The sequence below is a fragment of the Camelus bactrianus genome, chromosome 9 (genome assembly GCF_048773025.1).
Source record: "Camelus bactrianus isolate YW-2024 breed Bactrian camel chromosome 9, ASM4877302v1, whole genome shotgun sequence".
Taxonomy (NCBI): domain Eukaryota; kingdom Metazoa; phylum Chordata; class Mammalia; order Artiodactyla; family Camelidae; genus Camelus; species Camelus bactrianus.
The window spans coordinates 35,688,913-35,702,708 of record NC_133547.1 but is presented as its reverse complement, the minus strand read 5'-3'; the positions used below and the strand labels follow the sequence as shown (position 1 = coordinate 35,702,708).

The window sequence follows — 13,796 nt, the reverse complement described above, 5'->3', positions numbered from 1 at the left end:
AGTGGTCCCAGTTTTTACTTCCTTATAGTAGTAATGTATATCCACACCCTTGCCATGTTTCAAGGTGAGCAGGAGGCACTTCATCAGCCCTTAATTTTGGGCTTCAACTTTGACTAGCAAAGCCTGTGAACTGTTAGCAGACACAAGTGAAGGCCTAAAAAAATAATGCAGCAATTGAGTTCACCCTCCTGAGCTTCTGTTATTATCATGTGAAGAATATGTCCCAGGTGGCCCAGTAGTCCCACTGATCCAAGAAAGATATATAGAGTAGACTTGGACCTAACCTATAACCTTGAGCCAAACTGAGTTTGAATCAGCCTACCACCAACCAGCACTCAGATGTGTGAACAAGAATAAAATGATTGTTGTTTTATAACTCAGTTGTGGACTGGTTTCTGTCAAGTACAATTGTGGCAATAGTTGATACTTATCTCTGAGGAGATTTTTTTTCATGTGACTAGTAAACAAGTAACCCTCACAGTTTATTTTATACCAACAGAGAAATTTTCCAGTGCTAACAAATTTTTGAAATCAATCAAAATGAATCTATGACATAAAGCAAATTCTTATTGACAGAGTTATAACACCATAATAATGCTGGTTAATGATTAATTTCATGTGTCAATTTGTCTGGTCTGTGGTGCCCAAATATGTGATCAAACATTATTTTAGATGTTTCTGTGAGGGTTTTTTAGATGAGATTATTATTTAAATTGTTGAACTTTGAGTAAAGCAGTTTACCCTTCATAATGTGGATGGGCCTCATCCAATCAGTTGAAGTCCTGAATAGAATAAAATAGACCTCCCCTGAGTAGGAGGGCATTCTGCAGCAGAAGACCTTCGACTTGAACTGCAGCATTGCCTCTTCCCGGGGTCTCCTGGCTCTCCGTCCATCCTGTAGGTTGTGAACTTGTCAACCTCTAAAATCAGGTAAGCCAATTTCTTAAAAATCTCTTATATGTACACATCCTATTGCTTCTATCTTGGAGAACTCTGGCTATTACAAGGCATAACCAAAATAGTTACTAGATATGAAGTACATTCATTTCCATTTTCTAGGAGAAACTTCTGCTCCACATAAAGGTAAAGTGATAATTGTGATGATGATGATGATTGCAATATAACTATACAAATTATATTATCAGTCACTTTATTTAAAACCTCACAGTGTTATATTGTTCTTGTTACCAACCATCTGTCTTGGCCCCTATATATTATATTTTAAATTATAAAACAAAACTATTGTGTATAGTGAACTTGTTCATCCATAAATCAAATGATTTACCATGACAAGTAAACAGGAATGTTTACACAGTAATCTTTACCTTAGGTTTGGTCTGCAACCAGTGGAAAATGCCCCCTTGTACTAATGAATAGATTCAGTGAAGCTAGCCAAAGCACCTGCCAAAAATACCTTAAAAAGTTCCTTTTACAGAACCCAAAAAATTAAAAGTGTTCAAAATGTTAATTCAAGGTACTAAGGGAACAAGCAAATACCTTGTGTTAACCAGTGTTTGTATGAAGTGGGAATTCAAATTACTGAGGCTTAATTGTATAAAGATATCTGGGACCTAGCAATAATTTTTGAGTGAGGTGTTTGGATAAGGCACTGCTCAAGTAAATAAATACCTTTCTCTCATTTTTTTATTCAATAAAATACTGTTCTAAGTTTTCCTTTTTTGTGGGAGAAGGGATGCTTTTATAATACATCAAGGAAAACAAGAAATGATGATAGTAAAATAATAGTAATAATAAGGTCAAGCTCTTTACCCACTTTTTCTTGTTTAGTACATAGGACAGCTCTGTGAAGTGGATACTCCCATTCATTCCTCAACCTCCATTCATCTTCCAAATTCAAATGAAATGGTTTTTTTTTAATTGTGAACAATCTATTGAATGCCAGATCAAGTGAATTTCTTTTTTCTTTTTATTTGTTTCTCTGTTGCATTTTAGTGTTTCTGAACACTCTTTGTACAGGAAGATGTCTTTATTAATGTTAGAGTGGAAAAAAAAACATTGGCTTACATATATTTGTAATAGGAAAATTAGAGAATACTAATAGAAAGGAGAAAAAAATCAACAGTAATCCTACTATTCAAGGATGATCACCATTATCATTTCACTGTATATACTTACAGAAATTCTTTGATACACACACACAAACAACTTTCTGGCCCTTTCTTCTTTACTGATTTGCTTGAATCACTCTTCCCTGCTCCTCTGCCTACTTCCTCAAACAGTACTTGTCAGTCTCCTTTACTGGTAGCCTCTTTCTCTCTGAACCCCTTAAATGTGTCTGTTTCCCAAGCATCTGACTATGCTCCTCTCACTATTGACACTCTTACTGAAGTATATTATCTAGGCACATGGTTTCTACTTCTAGCTTCCTATCACAGATTCATCACCTTATTTGCAGCCTTCACTAACAATTTGCTCTCTACTTTTCAAGGCTCCACCCTTCACTTAGTCTCCAAGCCAGGGCCCTTCGCTTTAGATTTTTAATACAGCAGACTCCAATTCTCAGTACTTAATTCTGTATCGGTTATTTGCTGCTTAACAGACCATCTGAAAATTTGGTGACTTAAAACATCAAAAGCTTCTGTGGATCAGTAATTGGGCTAGAGTCAGCTGTGATTCTTATGTGGTTGTAGTCATCTGAATGCTCAACTGGGGAAAGATGGTCTGAGTTAGTGTTATTAGCTTTCTGTTACTACTAAAATAAATTACTATAGATTTAGTGGCTTAAAACACACAAATTTATTAGCTCATAGATCTATAGGTCATAAATCTGATTTGGCTCAGCTGGTTTCTCTGCTCTGGATTTCACAAGGAACAAAATCAATGTGTTGGCTGGCTGAATTCTTATGAGAAGACTCTGAGGAGTATCCACTTCCAAGCTCATTCAGGCTGTTGGGGGAATCTAATTCCTTATGGTTGCAGTCCTCATTTCCTGTCAGCTGGGATTGACCTTAACTCCTAGGGGGATTATTTTCTTCTGTATGTCAGAACCAGTATCAGTGTTTTGAATCCTTCTCGTGCTTAAAATCTCCTGGACTTCCCCTTCTGCCAGTCTCTGACTCATTCTTCTGCTTTTATGTGAAGCTTCAACTGGTCATATGAAAGAAAACATGTAAACTCACAATTGAATTTTGTATTCACAGGGACACAGTTGAAACTTGTACTTTTCTGGCAGATATTCCTCTTCCATTTTTCATAAGAAAGAAAGTATATTAAGATGTTCTGCTGTATTTTATTTCATTTATGCTGTCAAATTATTTTGGTTTCAAGGTACAGAAACCAACTTAAACTAGGTCAACTAAAAAGTTGTTTGTTATAAAGCTGCAGATGTCTCAGGATTTCAAAGAATTAAAATGATTAATGCTAGGCTTTATGGAATCTGGATTTGGGATGTCAGAAACTGATACCACTCTGTTATTTTCAAAAGCCCTATGGACTCTAAAATCTGCCCTACCTTTCTGCCTGTTGCTGAGTTACTCCGTTTCTCTTTATCTATTACTACATTCTTACTCATATAATGCCCACTGCAACCACCAGCACAACTCTAAACTGTGACTGCTCAGCATCTCTTCTTATCAGTAATTCTCTTGATTGTCTGTAGCTTTGGGCTAGATGATTATCCATGGTTGGACGTGAGGAGGAGCGTGAGAAGGTCACAGAAGTCTGCCTTTCAAGCGTCTGTGGTCACGGTAGATTCTAGAAAATTAGTATCTAATAAAGGAAATGATAGACATGTCTACTATACTTGTTTAAAATTCAGTTCTGTTTCTTCATTTAGTAACTGCCATGTATGTTTTCTTATATTTAATAAGATCCCTCAAATATTATGTTTACCAAACAAACACTCTTGGATACCATTCAGTTTATTTAAGATAAGCTCATTTAAGAGCTAATCAGAGCCACATTCAATTAGAATACACCATTTAGTAGCATGCTGAGACAGTTAATGGTTTGTGGTTACAGAGTACAATGTGAAAACTTAATGCTGTACTTTTTAGTAGGATAAAATATGAGGTATAGGCAGTTATACTAATTTTTATATTGAACTATTGCCTAGAAGAATTGTTTAATCACTAGTTTCTAGGACAGTAATATTTAACAAGATAAGCATTTAATTAAATTGAGCTTTTTGATACTCTGCTATCAACTGCAAACTCAATTTAATAGGAAAACTTTCTAATGAGTTCTTTTTAACTATCTCATCTAACCCATTTAAACTAGTTTAGGCACTGTTCCCCCAACTTCTTATAAAATGTCAGAGAGTGGAAAAAGAAATAATATTTCTATTTGTACTTGTTAAAAATACAATATATTATCTATCAAAGATTAATTTATGTTTCTTCTACTTTGTCATAAATGTATATGTAATAGCAATATGAGATAAGTTTCTTACATTTATAGTAATTAATCATTTAGATGGACAATAATATGTTCAATGGAAGTACAGAAATTTCAAACAAAGCTAAATTTGTGTTTAGATCACCTAGATCTTTTATATTAACCACTATAAATCAACACTACTAGACCCTATTCAGGGGAAGCATAAAGAAACAGGATAAATACTCCTTTTGTTACCCCAGAAGGTAAAGACCCCTGTTCTTGTCTTACCTGAAAGATAAGATTTACAGACGGGAGATGGAAGGCATTGTATAGTAAAAAGAGTTTAAAAGATTTATTTTAAAAAGGAAAAGTACACCTCCAAGAATGGGAGGCGAGCTAATCTAAGGGAGAAAAAGTGGCAGTTTTTGTCTCCCCTTTTTCTTATATCCTCATTTAAAGGTGGTCTCTTGATTGACTGACTGACTGCTCTTTTCCCTGGAATGCTTAGTCATGTATGGCCTTTTGCACATGTCCTTCTCAAAATAATGTACAGAAAAACCCATGGCTGGGGCTGGGGCCTAAACCTCAATGTTAATTACAATGCAATGAACATTGGGTAGTGTCAGGTTCAGTCCTTTCTGCTACAGCGCAGTTGTGACTGTCGAGTCCTAACTGGTTTCTTGCTGGCACTCATTTAGAAGAAGTAAAGTCCCTTTATGCTGGAGGTGGGCATAATGTCATCTTTTGGACTATCTTCCCTCTCCTCTACCTATCTGCCCAGTGCCCCCACTTATCTAACTACCTAACACTTTCTTTAAAATGTTTTTAATAAGACTTAGGTTATTCTGAGTTAACGGGCAAGAATTTGTATGTGAGAAAAGAATTGAAAATAATAATAATGGACATTTACTGAGCACTTACCGGTGAATCTCTGATGTGTAAAATATACAGAAGAGATTGTACCAGAGATAAAAATAAAGCATCATTAAAAAAAAGTACTAAAAATGAAATTATAGACCAAATTATAGACCAAAGGAGAATATTCCCCTTTAATTTTTTAAAAACAGAGAATGACTTAGTTTATTAAGAAAGATGATTAAAGATTTCAATCTGAGATTTGTCTTAATCAGAATGATCTTTTTGTTCTGTAATCTCTAGCCTCTATTATCTGTAAGTTGTTTAACTCCTTTAAAAAATATTGATATTTGGCTCGCTCTTTGTGCCTTATTCAAAGAACAAACAGTATTAACGTAGAACTTTAAAAATTGGAACAAAAAATATAAAGGTACAGATTTTAAAAGGGTAAATGTCAAGATCTTAATGGTCACTCTCCAAAAAAGTTTAGTTAATTCCTCTTACACTAGAGAGGCAAAGGTCCAGCTGAATTCTAAACCTAAACTTTGCTTAAGTCTTTTCAGCAGCTTTGATAGGAAAAAACAAAGGACTGATGATGAAATCACACTCTTGAAATTTGCAAAATATTCTTGTACCTCTGCTGTAAGTCTAACGTGCTTCACAGATGTAGGCAGAGCTGGGTACAATCTGGTAGTACATTACAGTCCTTCAAAATGTAGGATAATTAACTAAATTGATAAAAAGAATTGTAGGTTGGTTTTGCAGACTAGTTTTTAGACATTGTTTCTCTTGGTAGCCTTGTGCTGGGGGGGGGCTTGCTATCTCAAACTATGAAGTTTGGAGGAAGTTAAAAATGTTCTTGTTGGGTAAGCAAGGAAAGGGAGGATGAGAAAGCTATGGATAGTACAGCTGGTGGCAGTGAGAGTGTGACAGATATGTTTATGTGATTGGATGAGCAGTGTAGTACATTACCACATTTCATCCAAATGAGGATTCATTTTTTTTTCAAATACTAACATATCTAAAATTAGGATGCACCTAACAAGTGCTGTCGACTGAATGTCAGTTGTTGTCAATTAGTTAATGCCTGCACATATGAAAACTTGGCACAGCTATTTATATTTTACCCACCTTATTGAGTTATATGTATTGTTAGAACTACATGTATTACTATACATTAAACAGTGCAACTGAGCAGGACAGATTACCAAGTCAGTTGAAATAGATAAAACAAATTGTAAAGAAGAGAGAGGCTAGAACAACCAAACTCATGCGTTGCCCAAGATATTGTTAAAGTATTGAAACATCAACTTGTTTAAAAACTTCTTGTGATTTTTGAACAGGACTATTTTACTAACATTTTATTCCTGTGATATATGTTAAAAATCTGTCTAAATAAACATAAAATAATGTTTTCAATAAAAATTAGAAGTCAAGTAGCATTTATCGCCATATAATTCGGAATATTTGCTAACACTGTATCATAAAAGATAGTGGGACATCTTCTAATCAATAGCATCTTAAATTAGATAAATATCATAATTTATTCTGATTTCCATGATGTAATAATACAGTCTTTTAAGCACTTTAAAAAGTCTTACGCCAAAGTTTAAGGATACATAATGTTTAAATATTAAAATACCCGTATATTGGTTGATCCCTTTTTCCATCTGGTATTACAAAAGTATTAGGCTAGGCCTCATTGAATCTTTCTCACGCTATTTGTCCAATACAGAGGGAAAGGAAGAGTGACTTCATTATCATAATCATGGCTGACAGTGATTGAATACCTCCAGTTATTGAGCACTAGGCTGAGTGCTCCTTGTGGGCTACCTCACATAATCCTGACAAAGATCTGTACAAGACATCATTTTAGTACACAAATGAGGAAACTGAAGCGGGGAGAAACTAGGCTCAAAGTCACATACTTAGTATGCAGTGGAGCTGGGATTTGAATTCAGGCAATCTGGCCCTAGAGTCTGCTCTTTACCACTGGCCTGTACTAGGAGGTTGTATTACACAGTGATTAAAGCATAGACACAGAAGACGGATTGGTTGGGCTAAAATTTCCACTCTGCCCCAAAAGTCTGTATGACTTTAGAAAAATGATTCAACCTCTTTGTCTCAATTGTCTCTTCTATAAAATGGTGATGAAAATACTAATAATAGTATCTTCCTCATTAGGATGCTTGAAGGATTAAAAAAGTTAATATATATGAAACATTTAGAGCAGTGTCTGACGATTAGCATTATCTAAATGTTAGCTATTATTATACAATCTCCTTATATTATATTATGATTGGCCAGAAGGGGATTATCTGCCCTGAAAGAAATAACCTATGATCACAGAAAAATCAATCAACTACTTTTTTTATTTCTCTGCTGCCTATATTCATTTTTACCAGAATACTGAGTAGGATGGCTCTTTTCCAGTTGTCCTATTCAATTGAACAATTAGGATTAAGGATCAGCATTTGCTTTAATGAGTTCTTCTATAACAACATTAACCCTACTCTTTAAATTGGTGTTCAGTGGGCCTTTTTTTTTTCTCACTGATGTTAGCAAATTCAAATTTAAAGTCATTGTTATATTCCCTTCTTTTGGAATTAGATATGAGTACTCTAAAGTTTGCTATGGTTAAATGCTCTTTTTCCTAAAGATAAGAATACCAAGAAAGTTTAAAAGGACACCTGAAAAATCACAAGAACAGATTATAAAGGTATAGAGATTATTGTTGAAATGTACTTAATGTACTTTTTTCCAAGAATTATGTTATCATAAACCTAATTGATAGAACCTAGTTATTTGTTTTGGCTCTAAAAATTGCTCATGCTTTAAGATTATTAGAAAATCATGTATTTTAACAGAAGATCACACAATGACACAGATCTGGATTTTAATCTTCATTCTGTTATTAGTTGGATGACTTTGAGCAAATTGTTTAACTTTTCTCAGTTTCTCTTAGTAAGCATTGACTAATGTCTATTTTATAGACCAGTTTGAGACTTGAAAGAGTGATTAGTATAAAATATCTAGTACAGAGGCTCAAATACAGTTGTTAACTCTACTGTTCTCTGATTCACTTCACTTTCTTTACTTCCTTTTTCAAAAAGTAAGGCTACTGCTAGGATGTATGGGACACCAGGAAAATATTTATGGTGTATCTCACTGTAGAAATAGGTAAATTGACTTTAAAAACTACAAAATGCAGGGGACTGTAGGAGGCATGGTAATTTATTAGTGAAGATTTAGAATAGTGTCTAGAGAAGAGGCACGTACATATTCAATTATTGCTAATTACTGCAAATAAAGATTCATCGTAGTTTTCAGGCACTATTCCTTAAGTGTTTAAGTCTGGGAACCTTTTTTTTCAGGGTTTAAGTCTGGGAACCTTTTTTTTCAGGGTTTCATCAAGTGATCTTTTTTCTTCTAATAAATTTTTGGCATTGTATGCCCTACAGCTCACAATCATTAACACAGATATATTCCTGGCTCTTGACAAACATCTTGGCACCATAGTCTCTCTAGTGTTTGGCAAACAAATACTACGTATTAGTCCTAATCCCATTTATGGTATGTCACTACAATCAATTTCAGAAGAAAAGAGAACTAAAATAAATATTTCACAAACAAACTGATAATGCAATATATTGAAGAGTGACAGTACGTTATCCAATGCATTTGCTTTTTACTCAGCTCTGTAACTTAGAACAGAGCCGAGTATACACTGTAGTTCTTCAAGTTCTGTTTCACTATCCCCACCTTTGAACCCAACTCAACTGTTAGCTACTTTTTCAAAATTTCACTTTAATTTCTCTCATAACTTTATAATTATAGCCCTTTCTAATTTTTTATTGCTTACTCTAGAGATTACAGTATGCATCCTTAATTTTATCACAGAATATTTCAAGTTAATATTGTATCACTTCAAATAATAATAAATAATCTTATAACAGTAAGTAATCTTTATTATCTTGTTAGATACTTGATGCTAGTCTATCATATTTTCTGTAAATTTTTTTTTCTAGCTGAAAAAGTTGGCTTTAGTGTGAGAGTTTGTCCAAACAACTTAGTCCTAGTGTTAAAACTACTTTGTGCTTCTGGAATAAACTTAACTTGATCACAATGTTTTATTTTTTCAAATACAATGCAGGATTAAGTTTGGATATATTTTACTTAGAATTTTGGAATGCATGTTTATGAATGCTGTGAACCATTCAACTATTTCTTGTACTGTCCATATTATGTTTTCTTATCAAAGTTTTGTCAGTTTCATAAAGGAAAATGTGAGTGCTTACACTTTTCTGTATAGCTAGAATAGAATTTGTAGAAGATTGTAATTATTTGCTTCTTGAATATTTGACATAATTTGCTGGCCTAATTTTCTGAGCTTGAAGTTTTCTTTATTGGAAGATTTACCAAGATCCAATTTCTTTAATACTCATAGGAAATTTTCTGTTTTCGACTTTTTTTTTTTTTTTTTGGTGTCAGATTCAGTCTACTTTTCTTGAAATTTTGTCTATCCCATCTATTTTTAAAGTTATTGACATGAAATTTATTGTTTTATATTTAGTATAATTTTAACAGGAGTATGTGCAGTTATGTCCCCATTTCATTTCTAATGCTGTTAATTCAAGATGTTGTATATGTATACAATGGAATATTACTCAGCCATAAAAAATAATGAAATAATGCCATTTGCAGCAACATGGGTGGACATAGAGATTAGCATACTAAGTAAGTCAGACAGAGAAAAACAAATATATGATATCACTTATATGTGAAATCTAAAAAAAATTATGCAAATGCACTTACAAAACAGAAACAGACTCACAGACAGAAAACAAATTTATTTTATCAGTGGAGAAAGAGGAGGGAGATGGATAAATTGAGAGTTTGGGATTTGCAGATACTAACTACTACTATATATAAAATAGATAAACAACAAGGTCCAACTACATAGCACAGGAAACTATAGTCAAAATCTTGTAATAGCCTATAGTGAAAAAGAATATGAAAACTATATATATATATATATATCTGAATCACTATGCTGTATGCCAGAAATTAACACAACATTGTAAAATGACTATACTTCAATAAAAAAAATAAAACTTTAAAAATAAAAAATAAAAAAATAAAAAATCATGTCCAAAACCACTTCTTTATGCAATTAGGTAAGTGCTGTATAAGTGCTATTTATAGATATCAACAAATATCTTGTTAAAATTAAATCTATGGGTTATAGAAAAGCTTTTGAATTTTATCAGTTAGCTTTTACTTTTTAGCAAGCTTCCTTAAAGTTAGCCACAAAAAGCAACTATTTATTTGCTTATGAGTCTGAGCTGCCCTCACCTGGGCAGTTCTAGTCTGGACCAGACTTGACTAATCTTGGCAAGATTGGCTCATTTGTCTCTCTATGATCAACTGCTGTGTTGGCTGGGACTGGTTTGCTTATGATGGTATTGGCTAGGAAATCTGGGATGACTGGAGCCCCTCTGTTACAGTCTCTCAGTCCTTCGCCAACTAGTCCTGGCTTGTCAGAATTTGAAGAGCAAGAGAAGAAGCTACACAGCTTCTTGAGGCCAGTGCTTAGAACTCAACAGTTCACCAGCACTTCTGGCATTTTCTTCTGGTCAAAATAAGTCGTAATGCATGCCTAAATTCAAGAGGTGGAAAAATACATTCCAATTTTTGATGGGAAGAATGGAGAAGAACTATGGCCATTTTTAAAATCTACCACACAATGAAAAGTGTGTAAAGAACTTAAATCAGCTATTTATCTCTGATGTCCAAACATTGTGAACAAAAATTTAAAAATTCACTCAACACTTAAATGTTTTGTTCACAAATTTTAATAATAGCTGAAAATAAATTATACCCCTTTAAATAAATTTTCCTGAATGTTGGTATCTATAATTCTTCCAGCCTTTATTAGAGGTTATTAATATAGGAAACTTTTTTATTTCTTATTAGTACTCACCAATAGCATGACGAAGAATAGGATATTGGCTGAAATCAGATCTTGAATCATTTTACCTCTATACTTATTGCAAAAATTTAAGTTCTCTTTTGGAATTGATAAGAACATTTGATAAATGGACCTAAGAAATGTTTAATTAAAAAAATGAAGATTTTGCAGAAACAACTGAGTGTTTAACCTCAGTAGAATTTTGCATAAGCCAAGAAATAAATGGAAATCCTTATGAGATTGAATTGAATATGGATGAATCATTCAGACTTTTTTGGCAGAACTGCAAACTTAGTTCAGATTTAGGTAATTGAAAGCTTTCACAACTGTAGCTTCACCATTCTCTATTTATAATCCTTTACCTATTACAAATACCACATTGGGGGCTTAAAAAATAAAGTTTTAAAGAATGACAACCTACAGAAAAATATGATTACTGCTTGAGCATAATGAAAATATTTTATAGAACATTGCATGTTATTCAAAGTGTACGTATTTAGCTTATTTATAATTTTATCAGCATTGTAAAATCCAAGTGTATATTAATTTATAAACCTATTAAAATTAACTTTATAGATAATAAAACTTCAATTTTATGAGCATTAATATTATTCAAAAATAAATTATAGTGCATTATTTTCTACTAGTTATCCAGCTGTTGAAGAATTGAGTAATGTGAGAGATAATATTCAAAATGGCTGTCTCTGTATCTAGGTTGAAAGGAAGTCATTTAGAAAAATATGGGGTAAGATTATAAAAATTGGAGTGGAGAAAAATTTTCAGTTCAAGAAACAAACAAAGGAAGAGATTAAAAGCATAAAATTTTTAGAGACAGTGAAAGGACTATCCTTCAGAGTATACATATGAAAACTGAGTCTTGGACCTATTTAAGATCATAAAACTAGCAAGTGTCATGTATTGACTGAAACTCAAATTTTATAACTTTAACCCCAGTGTTCTTTCTTCAGTGTCAAATTATAGGAGGAGGAAAGTAAATAAGTTTCAGTGATTTTTAGGAATTACTTCTAATAATAAATGTCAAAAATCTCGAAACACTTACAAATCACTATTTTCCCTGAATATCTACATACTTGTTGGCTCTTAATATAAAAGATGAATCAACTTAATCTCTGTCTCTTCCATGTACATAAACGTAAATGCACACACCCACACACAAGCATACCACCTGAAAATGTTAAAAATGATTTTTCTTTTCTCAGCTTTATTGGGGCAAATAGTTTCCCAAGACATATACTTTGAGTTCATTTTGGAACTTTTTTTTTGTTTAATTTCCACATCACCAAATCCTATTGATCCTACTTCCCTAATAATTCAAAATAATTTTTTCTTAATAGCTGTTGTCCTCTTTCAGGTCTCCTAATGACCTCCCAGTCTGCTTTTGCCCTCTCCCTTGTGCCGTCTCCTTAATTCATCTTTATAACCTGGGCCATACATTCTCGCACAGTATCCAAAATTTCAGCTATACTGTACTGTATGTAAGATCTTTCTGTGCTTGCTCATGCCTCCATGCCTTTGCTTATTCCATCCTCTGTGCCTGCAACTCTCTTCCCCACTTCCACTGCTTCATAAAAACTCAGTCATCCTTTGAAACTTGACTCAGATATGCTTTCTTGTGTTCCACAAATGGCTCCTCCAGTGGACAGTAAGTTATCCTCTCATACATCAGGTGTCCTTATAGGACACTAAGGTTAGATCAAACTATATGACAGGCCCTGAAAGCCCCCATGGCTAAAATAAACAGGTAAACAACAAATGCCCTCTGCAGTGCTATGGATTGGGGGAAAAATACTGGTTAGGGAAGGTAGATCGTGGTTCATTATATTTTGAACAAAGTCTATTTTAGACTCTTTCTATCCCCGTTCCATTTCACTCAAATGTGTTGAATCATATAGATGACAGAAAAATCTCAGTATTGTCAAATCATTCAGTGCTCATCAATATCTTTTCTTTTTGGAAACTTCTGTCACTGTGTAAAACTAAATGTTTTACCCCATGGGCTACTACTCCAGAATAATTTTGAAAAATTATCTATAATTGTAAATGGAACTGTTTTCTTAATTTCTGTTTCTGATAATCCATTATTAGTATATGTAAATGCAGTTGATTTTTGTATATTGGCTTTGTGTCCTGCAACTTTACTGAATTCATTTATTAGTACTGACTTTTTTTTGGTAGTGTCTTTAGGGTTTTCTACATTTAATATCATGTCATGTGCAAATAGTGACAGTTTTACTTCTTCCCTTCCAATTTAGATGCTTTGAATTTCTTTTTATTGCCTAATTTCTCTGGCTAGGAATGAATCTACTTTTCTTAACAATTCTTTTTATCTCAGATTTCAGAAACATTATTCTAAGTAATAGTTTATTGTTAAAAAGCCATATCTTATTACTTTCAAGAGATGCTGCCTAGTTTTATTGGGGACTATTTATAGATCATAACCATATTCTTAAATTACAAAGCTCCTCTGCTTGAGAGTAGGCCTACAGAAGGCAGACAGGTAGGTGTCATTCATCCTAGTGGCATGAAATGGTATACAGTCAGAGTGTAGGATATTGACAAGAAAGTGCTTCAAGTGTTGGGCTGTGGACAGGGAAAATAAACAGAAGCCAGT

The 13,796-nt window shown here is 33.4% G+C and overlaps 1 protein-coding gene across 4 annotated transcripts in view; it reads left to right on the top strand.

Moving 5' to 3' along the window:
• The window catches only part of COL11A1 (collagen type XI alpha 1 chain), a 491,382-nt gene that overhangs the window by 14,866 nt on the left and 462,720 nt on the right, over positions 1–13,796 (top strand). The gene's annotated exons all lie outside the window — the stretch shown is intronic.